Source organism: Monomorium pharaonis, chromosome 4, assembly GCF_013373865.1.
Source record: "Monomorium pharaonis isolate MP-MQ-018 chromosome 4, ASM1337386v2, whole genome shotgun sequence".
Classification (NCBI taxonomy): domain Eukaryota; kingdom Metazoa; phylum Arthropoda; class Insecta; order Hymenoptera; family Formicidae; genus Monomorium; species Monomorium pharaonis.
Window position 1 is genome coordinate 2,563,524 of NC_050470.1, and position 10,760 is coordinate 2,574,283.

The following is a 10,760-nucleotide window of genomic DNA, read 5'->3' on the forward strand; positions in this document are numbered from 1 at the left end:
AATTATCAGTGGTAAACATTAAACATGAATCATACGGAATATGCATAAATATAAATTTGAAAATTAAATCTCTTATTTGTTATTTCTGAAAGTTGGAACAAGGAAATTTGTCTTGAAATGCTTGTACAGAATTTTTTTATTCATTGAATAATAATGCAATGTTGCATTATAAGCAATTTTTAATGGAGAATTATCATTTTTAATATGTTTTCCATCATTCTAGATGAAGCTCTAAAGATTGCCTGAATAGAATATGACCGCAGATAAAATCTCTCTTGTACTCGAATAATAGCTAACACCATTACGTCGCGAGGAAATTTATTAAGCACTTTAAAAGCATGATACAGCTCTATACCGACTCTGTTCTTTAAGGATTTAGATACGATTTGACCTGTTCATGACATCGATCTTCCGAGACTCTTATTCCCTAACGTCTCACGTTTCCATTTCCGGTCAGGGTCACTGTGAATTTCGTCAATGTGTCTTGCGCCTTCCCTGAAACCCGAGAATCGAAGCGAATTCACCCGGGTATGATGCACGGTTCGTAAAGCACCCCGCGAATCCATTTCCCGAGTTCTACGAAATGCTCACTCGAGATACACGAATTTGTGACAAAATTTAAACGTAAAAAGACTCACTACGTATTGCTATTAATTATCGATTTGAAATTATATGAGATGATAGATACATTAATATTCCAGATGCCTTTCGCATACCGTTTCTCATATTTAAATTTGTCGCGAATCACAAGCAAATACTCAGAGGGATTGCCGCATTGGTCTGCGGAAATGTCATTGATACGCTCTTAACCCAACGGTTAGTATCGCTATCTCCACGAATTCGAAACACTTCCGTTATACCAACTCGTAGACGGATATGTACGCATACCGCATTGTACATAGCACGTACGGGAACGCGTACGTATGTGCACAGCCGGTATTGTGTTACGTGCAACGCGTGTGTATACGTGCGCGGATACGTTCCGCGCTGTTATCCAGGAACGGAGAGTGGATGTGCATCGTCAAACGGTACGTTAGTTTATCGGTTAACCGCAGTAAGATTCACCAGTGAAACACACACGAGTTGTACGTATCATGTAATTATGAACATAATTTCAATTCTGACAATCTAGATTAATTCTAAATGAACTTTTTTTTTTTTTTTGCATTTTCAATATGTTTTCATTACCGAACAGAAGAAAATATTAATTTGCGTTTTATGTATGTGGAGAAACTTATTGATTGTAATTGACTAGAATGGAAAAAATGACATCTCGTTCGTTGGTTGGGCGAAGCGCCGACCGTAGTTAGGTAGAACACTCTTCTTAATTACAGTTAGGCCAAGAGTCGGCGTCTAATCTTACAAAAGACGATATATCCACCACAACGCGGTAGGTCTTAGCGTGGTCAACTAGAAACCTAATGAAACTGTTCGCCACAAACTATGATTCTGTATTGCACGATGAAGCATCATAACTTCCCTCTGACCGCAATTTCCATTTATTCGCAAAATGCTATTTGTTGAGAATTCACAAAAATTTTTATTTAATACATCGTGAACTTTTTTAATGTATCGTTTTTTTTTTTAATTTCTTGCGAATATTCAAAATATACCACATGCAAAATTTGTTACATTTATCTGTTAATTTTTAAAAAATTGAGGCCAATTAATTCTACCAAAGTTCCCCGAAAAATTATGTATAACTCAGGCAACGGTTTTTTTTTTTTTTTTTTTTTTGCGAAAATATATTAACCTAAATTTAATACGCGTGAAATTACTTTTTCCAGAAAAATGATTTATAATTTAATTTACCTGTGATAAAGTATATAACTGTTTTTAAGAATAAAACAATTTTCTAAAATTATCTAATATGAAGTACTAGCATCGAGCGCACTTAATTTATTTTTACAAAACTTATCACAAACCAGTATTATTTTCTAGATTCCTACAAGAAACGTCTTCTTTTGTTTTATTTTTCGCTAAAATCAATACATATTTATCGCATTTTTGAAACAGATGAACAAATGAGCTCAATGCATTTATTATTCACTATAGTTTGAATTTCTTTCTGCATCTCTTGCTACGATCCAAACATCCCTTTTGTAACTGTAAGCGGATCTCGAATACAAACGCGCGGATTCCTTCGATTCATTCTACAGAAAGCAAGAATGGCGCACGTGCGCTATTTGATAAAACCGAGAGATTCTGCTGTTGGTACTTTTTCTCATGTACGCCCTCGTGAACAAAGCGCCAAGATGTACCGTGAAGGCGAAAAGGATGGCAGAAATGTATAAGAGAAGGTAATAACGCGGCCGGGATCACGGATTCGCGGATTATGTATGGAATGCAATTTAAATTGCGCAAACGTAATTATTGCCCTAGTCGGTTTTATCACTGTCACAGTAAATAATTCAACGCATATTTCGTGCGTTCTAATCATTTCTCTCCGGTTAGCACGCGGTTTACAACCAAATTTGAGGATATATTATGTGAAACGTTTAGAGCGTATGTTTAGAACAAAGTTGAATCTCGATACTTCTCTAATTAAGGAATTAATTACATCGCGGTCAGAATATTTTTTCGTAGCATACGTTTCACGCAGAAAAATTTTCAGTTTGTATCTTCACATTTTTTATTATAAGTTAGACATTTTTACAATTGTATGACGTTAGAATTATTATAAATAGCTTTATTAATAATCTTAGCATCATTATAAATTTGTACATAATTTTATTATTATAGTACTTTTCTTGCGGTTATTACATTAATAGTACATAGTATGGCCCGGAACTAATTAGACCTCGTAAAAGGACATAAATCTCATGTTTCCGCAATCAGTGCCTCTGTGAAGCCTTCTGCTCTAAGTGGTCTTTCGGATTCTCAGCATGTAGCATTTAGATGAAGACGAGAGCCTACACAAGTGGAGATGAGCAGAAACGTTTCAAGATAGAAGGGTAATGCAGCATTAAAAAACGTTGCCGGAGAGTAGAAAACTTTTCCACGTTGAGACCAAATTTATTCCTCTACGCAGATCCAGTTATAATCTCTAGCGCTTGCCGAGATTGTGCACTGCAAGAAATGCAAAGTGAGCCGTGTGGTTTGTCGTTGTAAAAGTGTGATTTGCATAACATTTTGCATTACACGATAGAATTTTTCATGCTAAATCATATTCACACCTGATCCAAGAATGCTGTAATTTATTATCATTGCTGACGATTCCTATTGTGTGAAAGCTACACTATTTTTTCTTGCTGCAATATGCAATACGTTTTTGACTTGACAGTTTACACAATATTATTTAAAAATAACTTTTATTTTTGTATTTCTTATTTTTATAATTATAATTATTAATTATTAATTATGAATTGATACAATATGTTATTAATAATTAACTATATTAAATTAATTTTTTAAGTGTAAAATTTTTTATTGAGAACTTTTTAATAGGACAATTATTTAAATATCTATTTGTATGCAATATTTTTTTTAATTAAAAAATGTCTGTTTCTATATAATTCAAATTTACTTTTAGAACTTTAGAACTGATTATCTGTTTACGATGCACGACTTTATCTCGTTGCATCGCAGCAGCGAATAAAAAAAGACTGGCGCTCACATATATCGAACTAAATATAGCCGACAGTGTGTTCGCGAGGTACCACTTCTGGACAAGCTGTGATTTCTGGAGGAAAAGATCAGGGGCGGCAAGCAGGGCGTAGAAAATAGATGTCCTGGGTCAAGTCGACAATTAGAGCATCCGTGGAGCAAGCCATGGCGCGTATAGCGGCGAACCGACAAAAATATTCCAACAAATTGACTACACCCACGGAACGACGTACGTGCACGGCCGACTGCCATCGAAAATTGGGACACGTGAAAGCGTTTAGCGTGTTCCGAGGGTGAAATTTCCAGATTCTCGGTAACGTGATTGATGAAGGTGCTCTTTCTCGACCGAGAGAGAGAGAGAGAGAAAGAGAGAGAGAACAGGCCTCCGTTTTCGTCCACACAAATTGATAAACCGGGCGACGATAGATCTCACTTTGAAGGTACGCGAATTCACCCCGCTTTTCGTATCGCGAGCTGTCAAATGTCTCACCTGTATGCAACGGATATAGAGTAGATCTGCAGATATTCAAATAGATTGAAAAACCTTAAATTGAATATTTTAACGTTTGTTATATAAATAGTGTGTATCCAGGCGGCACGTAATGTCAGAAAGGTATCTTAAAGAGATCTTTGAAGTGCGTGCTGTTTGGGTTACAAACGTGAGTGATTTTGATTGGTTTCGATACAAGTTCGAATATTGATCAACATGTAACAATTGAAATATTTAAAGTTATATTTATGTTCTACTTGATAAATTTAAAATATATCGGTATTCTATGACAACTACGTTCAAACGATACTTTGTCTCGTCGTATTCACCGATTAAATTAATCTCTGCAGCTTTATTCTCTCTTAGCCTCTAATTATATGCGCGTCTGGAAAGTTTCTAAGAAAGTTTTACTATCCATTTTTAACGTTCGTACAAAAGACATCCTGCTGCTGTACAATATTCGCATCATTAATTTTAATTACTACATTAAATTTTTAGAATGCTGTAATTGCGCTTTCGATCATATAATTACAGATATTTATATTTTCTAACAATATTATTAGAAAGAGGTAATATTTGTAGCAAATACAATAAGCTTCAATAGATTATACACAACTGTTATATTTTCTGAAATCATTACATAAGAATTTATTTTCTGTTTGGATCTTCTCTCTGAAAAACAAAAATCTATCATTAAATGATTAAAACTGCAACCGTTGTTACTGATAAATCTTTCCTGAGAGAAATTACTACAATACCAATAAATAACTAGCAGTCAGCACTGAGAGAAAGAGAGAGAGAGAGAGAGATTCTGACACAATTGTATCTATCCAGAGAACCTAGTTAATCACGATATCATCAGATATATATTTGCTTCGCGAACTGTCGTCTGTCAGTGCCGAGGTACCATCATATCTCAAAGTCACATTCGATTCATGTTGAGCAATAGACAAGACGTTAATCGATCGCACGTTATCCCAGAATCGTTAGGCGTTACGCGAAGCTTCAATATTCTATACGAACATATTGCGGCGTGAAATCACGGCATGATGATGAAAGACGGAAGCTGAAACCCAATGTAACTCCGAGTCTCACCGTTCTTCGGACGTTGACATCATTCTGAGAGATACTCAGTGCACGATGCAAATTTTCCAAATTAAACCGCAGCAAAGTGTATGTAATATGAATTATTAAATGTGTATGTAATATGAATTATTAAATCTAAGTAATGATGGATTATATTTAGTTTTTGCCCATATTCGGTATATCGAAGAATCACAAAATAATCCATATTCCAGGAATAAAAAACATCAACGATAAAATATTAAGACCCGGTTGCACCAATATTGTTTTGGTTTTAAACAAGACTTAAGCAGATGTTTATCTTTATCTTTCTCTCTAAATAAATAAAGTCACATACATATTTAAATCTCACTTAAAGTTAAAATGATGTTTGTGCAACCGAGCCTAAAGGTATTAAATATTACTAATTTATATGATAGCCAGTAACGAAACTAATTTCTGTTAAAAAAAAAAAAAAAGAAATGATCGTTGTGCTTGTTAATTCTTTCGGATTTCACTATTCTTTTGCGGGACCTTCGTCTAAAAAAATAGAGCACCTTATTTCATGCACTGTGAGCCTCTACGTATCCCTTTTCATGTTCGCCGCTTACAAGTAGACAACGTCGCCTCCATTCTCAGAAACAACGTAGTGCAACGCCTTAAACCGTGCGCGCTGGCGTTTAAACTGAAATTTATCATCCGCGGCAATTTCACGGGATCTTATCCTTTTCGAGGGCACGGTGCTCCATACCCGTCATGGCTACGGCCCGCCCCCGCGTGGCATGAATAAAACATTTACGCTGAACGCGTACGCCTCTGTTTCACAACGCCGTCCTAACGATTTCATACAGTTTCGGCATGTATAACGCCCGGAAATCAGCACGAATTATCGTAACTTTGCTCGCAATGAATGTTATAATTTTCCTGAGTTGGGCGCCATGGATCATGGTGATAGTATTAAGAACAGCAGGTTCTACACGAATACAATTAGATGCAAGAATTATGACCACTGTACAGAGATTATGCATACACAATATTTGTATCTTAATATTTATATTTGCAAACATTACTGTGACGCAATGCAGTTACGTAAGCGTATAGGGTGCAATAAAACGTAAGAAATATAATAGTAATCCTTATATGCATATGCTTAGCATAAATCTTTGCATAGCATAAATTGTTTACTGGCGTAGGTTTAGTATTCATAATTTTTCATGTATCCAAGTTTCTATATAGCATATCTTTTCTTTATTCTTTCTTAAGGAGAACCGTCTCTCCTTAGAGAGTGGAATTAAAAAAACGTAGATTGTTATATGCAACTAGGAAGTTTCAAATTCAAGAACAAAAGCCATGCTATGGCATGTCCGTTGTAGCATATTAAAAAAAAGATGATGAGAGCCTCGTCTTAAAGTTCCACTTTTACGAGCTGGATTTATGAGACACTTACCAGCCTCCAACAATAAAAAAAGCATATCCTTTAATAGTTAAAAATATAACATACCATCTTTCAATCTCTTTATTAATTCTTCTGTAGAAAAAATGAATAATGGAATTCTAAAAAATAGTTGTTTTTATTACAAATCTTTATTTTCAAATCTTTGCTTGTAGCGAGGAAGTATCATATTGCTAAATTGATGTTCTCGCTAAAGCGATGTCCAAGGTGAACCTTTCTGTTTTTCTCTTTTCTTTTTAATAAAAATATGTTTCTATTTTTTATGTGCAAAGAATTAATTTTATAACTTGAGACTATCACCAGAGAATTCTTTACATAATTTTTCGGAAGTAGAAAGATTCTAAATATTTATTTCCATTCACGCAAAACACTTAAAAATTTCGAATGAGATGAATGTTTTATTCAAAATTGAAAAATATATTAAACTATATTCTTTGCCAGAGAAATTCAATATTCAATTATAGTATTAAAAATAGAGATAGAAAGTGACTAAACATTTTAAAGTTAATCTTTTATTTCAAAGATTACGTATCCTCATTTTCCAAAATCATAATTTAATATCAAACATTTATATTTATTTTAATTCATACACTTTTCAAAGAGCGATATTTCAAAACGACATTGATTGCACGGTAGAAACGTTTCATTTCATTTCTCTCGTTTGATCAAATATCCGTTCATATAAGGAGTGATTATAACTTACGTAAAACACATCGTCAAACGAGGGACAAAGCTGGACCGCTTCCAAGCAGCATTTTGTGCTCCCTTTCTTTTCAAGTCCCACGCCATTTTTACACAAGAGTCATTGCCTTCGTTGGTCTTCTATATCCACCAGACGAGAGGAGCATTCGGAAAACTCGGTTTCCTCCTTTCATTACTTATGTCCGACGAGCAGCAGCTCCGGTTATCGAGCAGCTGGTAAGGACGATCGTGACTCCATGGAGTGGAATTACTTGAGCTTATTATGTCGACTGTAACTGTACCGTAGACGTTATAACAACCCGTTGCCTTTGTGCTTTTGCCTTCCGTTTCGCTATTATGGGAATGAACTCTTTATAGCCTTGAATTTTCTATGTTTCTCTTCTTTTACTAATTTCTTTTCTAATTCTTTCTAACTATAAGCTGAATATACGTTTAATATTACTCGTGATGTTCTTAAGTTACATATTTTGCTTTATGTGTTATTAAATATAATGCATTTAGTTTTATTAATTAGCAGTGAATTTTTAAAATCTAGTATTTTCCTTTCTATTTTTAATACAAATCAATGAATTTTTATCAAAAGATAGACATAAAGATAACATCAGTAAACACTGCTGAGTTTTGTCTCTTCTTTTATAAATATTACTAGAACACTGCAGGCGCGCGCTATTTGACTTTTTACTTTTTAAAAATAATAATAATTGCAATTTGCTTTTCTCTATCTTTCGCTTACTATAATCAATCTTACGTCTTCTGCTATTTTGAATATATACACATACATATGTATATACATATACATATATTATATACTTATATTTTTATAGATTTATATTTATATACAGTAGGTGATTAATAATGTTAATATTATGTACTTCCTTTTTTCCTCTCTCTTTATTTATCTTTATGTCTCTCCTTCTTTAATTATGCATTCTTGCTTCTCCCTCTCTCTTTCTCTATCTCTGTCTTCTTTCTCTATCTTTTGCTTACTTTAATCAATTCTACGTCTTCTGCAATTTTGAATTAAAAAATGTAAGTTTAATTATACATACATACATACATACATATTATACTTTTATATATCTGTTTATATATACATACTTTTCTATATTCGTTTCTTCTTTTTTCTTTTTTCCTGATTTTCTTTAACAAAGTTTTTAAATCAACTATCGAAATTGATCATTTAACAGCTGGAAATGACACGATGTGAAGTAAGTCGCAACACACTTGACAACGAGATAGCGAGACAGCCAATTAGCGTCTCGGAAAAGCGACAACAATATCAATAACATCTTTTTTTTTAGAGAAGGAGGGATAATAATTAAAATCCAAAACTTTACTTTTTACTAGCCGATTACAATCTGCATATACTTAATACACGTGTTATATTCATATCAATTTTTCCCAGACGAAATTCAAACGAATCATCTCATGTCATTTATTATCAACAGATCTCTTTCATACAAAAACTCTCGTTACGTGAGATAAATTGAAGAGTCGATATTCGAACTTTCTTCCGGAAAACTCACAAATTACCAAATGTCATAGTAGATACTACTTTTCTCGATATTCTAGAGATTGCACCTGTAGCGGCACGTACAGTTGAACGTGATATCCGTATCGATTCACGTACCGCCGAAATTATTGATGTGCACAACGAGCTGATTCAGCTGTAGAAACGGATGACGAGTCGACTTTCGTTACGTTCGAGGCGACCACCTTAATCATTCGTCTCCAACAATAAAGATTAAATCGATCGCTATGGTGCACCCATCCGCGAATGATGAAGCGAGGTGAGGTCGCGGGCGGATTTATCAGGCAAAATCGGGGAATATATTTTCTCGCCGATTGAGACGTATTGCGGCGCGTTTCATCATGATAGTAAATGAACGGTGGATAAAGAAATAAAAGACGAGACGGACACAATAGTTAATTACAAAGTTATCAATTTAGATGCAAGCATGTCAGTACTTTTTTATTAAAATTCTATTTAAAACCGGGGACACGAAAATAATACCTCTAAATATGCGCGCGCTTCTCCGTCTGTCTGTAATAATAATATTCTGTATTACAAGCTGTTCCTTTTGCTGCAAGTTACAATCCGATAACCGAACAACGATGACATAGCTTGTCGATACATCAGTTAGGTCGTCAATATTGCTCGTCAGCTAGTTCCGCTGTGCATCTTTCATCTTTATCAGCAGTTAGTTGACTGTATAGTAGTTTCTACAAAAAATATATACAGAGATAGAAGGCTGACACTCAATCTTTAAGTCTCGAGCTCATTCAGGCATGAAGATACCGAAACCGTGATGTTTAACAATAAAATATAAGTGAAGATTTATTGAACAGACGAAACCTACAATTACAGCTATGTATGATGTACTAAAAGACATTACGGCATTATAATAGGTTCCCACTTTACTATTGTTTCGTTGCTTACGAAAACGGAAATTCATTTAGTAATACTCAAGATTTGCTGGTTGTTAGTACGTGAATTGTTAATCTGTAAATTGTGATATAGCAAGAAGACATTTGAATGATTAAGCATCGTTTAGATTTGGTTACTTAGTTCAAGAAATTAAACTGGCCGTGTTTAACCCGCTTAACCACTATGCCCGTTGTACAGCAATGTTTGCCAAGACAGACGAATACTTTATCCTAAGAGACATGCGGTTTCAAAGTAATTTGCGTCTGGGAAATTGCGAAACATTGGTTCTCGCCATTAATTATATGCACTAATGGATTGGAGCTACCTTACACGCCACAGAGAGGAAGATCCGGAAATACTTTAGAAACAAGAGAATCATACACATTTCAAAATAGACATAAAAGTTTAATAATATTTTAGTTAATAGTAATATTTTAATAATTTGGACATTTATCTTGAAATTTTTACATTATCTAATATACAAATAAAAATGGATAAAATGCGGAAATTAATAAAATAAGCAAAAATGTAAGAAAAAGTATTTTTTTGATTAACTTTTCGTGTTTGCTTTTTTTAAATAATTCATTCTTTTTACTAAACACTGCGTTATGAAATTATCGAATTTATGACATTGACATTTATTTCAAAAATTTTTTAATTAATCTTAATATCCTTTAATATTATGTGAAATTTTTCTGAATGAAAAGATAAAATTCAATACATGTACAATTTTTTCATTATAAAATAAAAAAGTTAACAGACAATAAACATACGAAGGATAAACGATGTATTTTTTTTTATTACAGTTTCTTCTAAAACGCAGAAATATTTTCTTAAAATAAAAATACGATTTCCAAATGCTGGCGCATTTCACATATTTTTTGTCTGTCTATGATAATGTGCGCCTGACAAAATATTCGATTCAAGGGGTGGCTGTGTCCAAACTGGAGATTGGATTTCGTGCTACGTAGAAGGACATGTTTCTCTGAGCGCATGCTCGAATTGCATTATGCAGTCCG

At 33.8% G+C, this 10,760-nt stretch overlaps 1 long non-coding RNA gene across 1 annotated transcript; it reads right to left on the minus strand.

The window, feature by feature from the left end:
• Nucleotides 1–1,200: 1,200 nt before the first annotated feature.
• LOC118645391 lies at nucleotides 1,201–8,096 on the minus strand. Its single transcript, XR_004963081.1, has 2 exons — nucleotides 7,315–8,096; nucleotides 1,201–3,069 (listed from the first exon to the last, which is right to left on the minus strand). It is a non-coding gene; the product is annotated as an uncharacterized LOC118645391 (long non-coding RNA).
• Nucleotides 8,097–10,760: the final 2,664 nt, after the last annotated feature.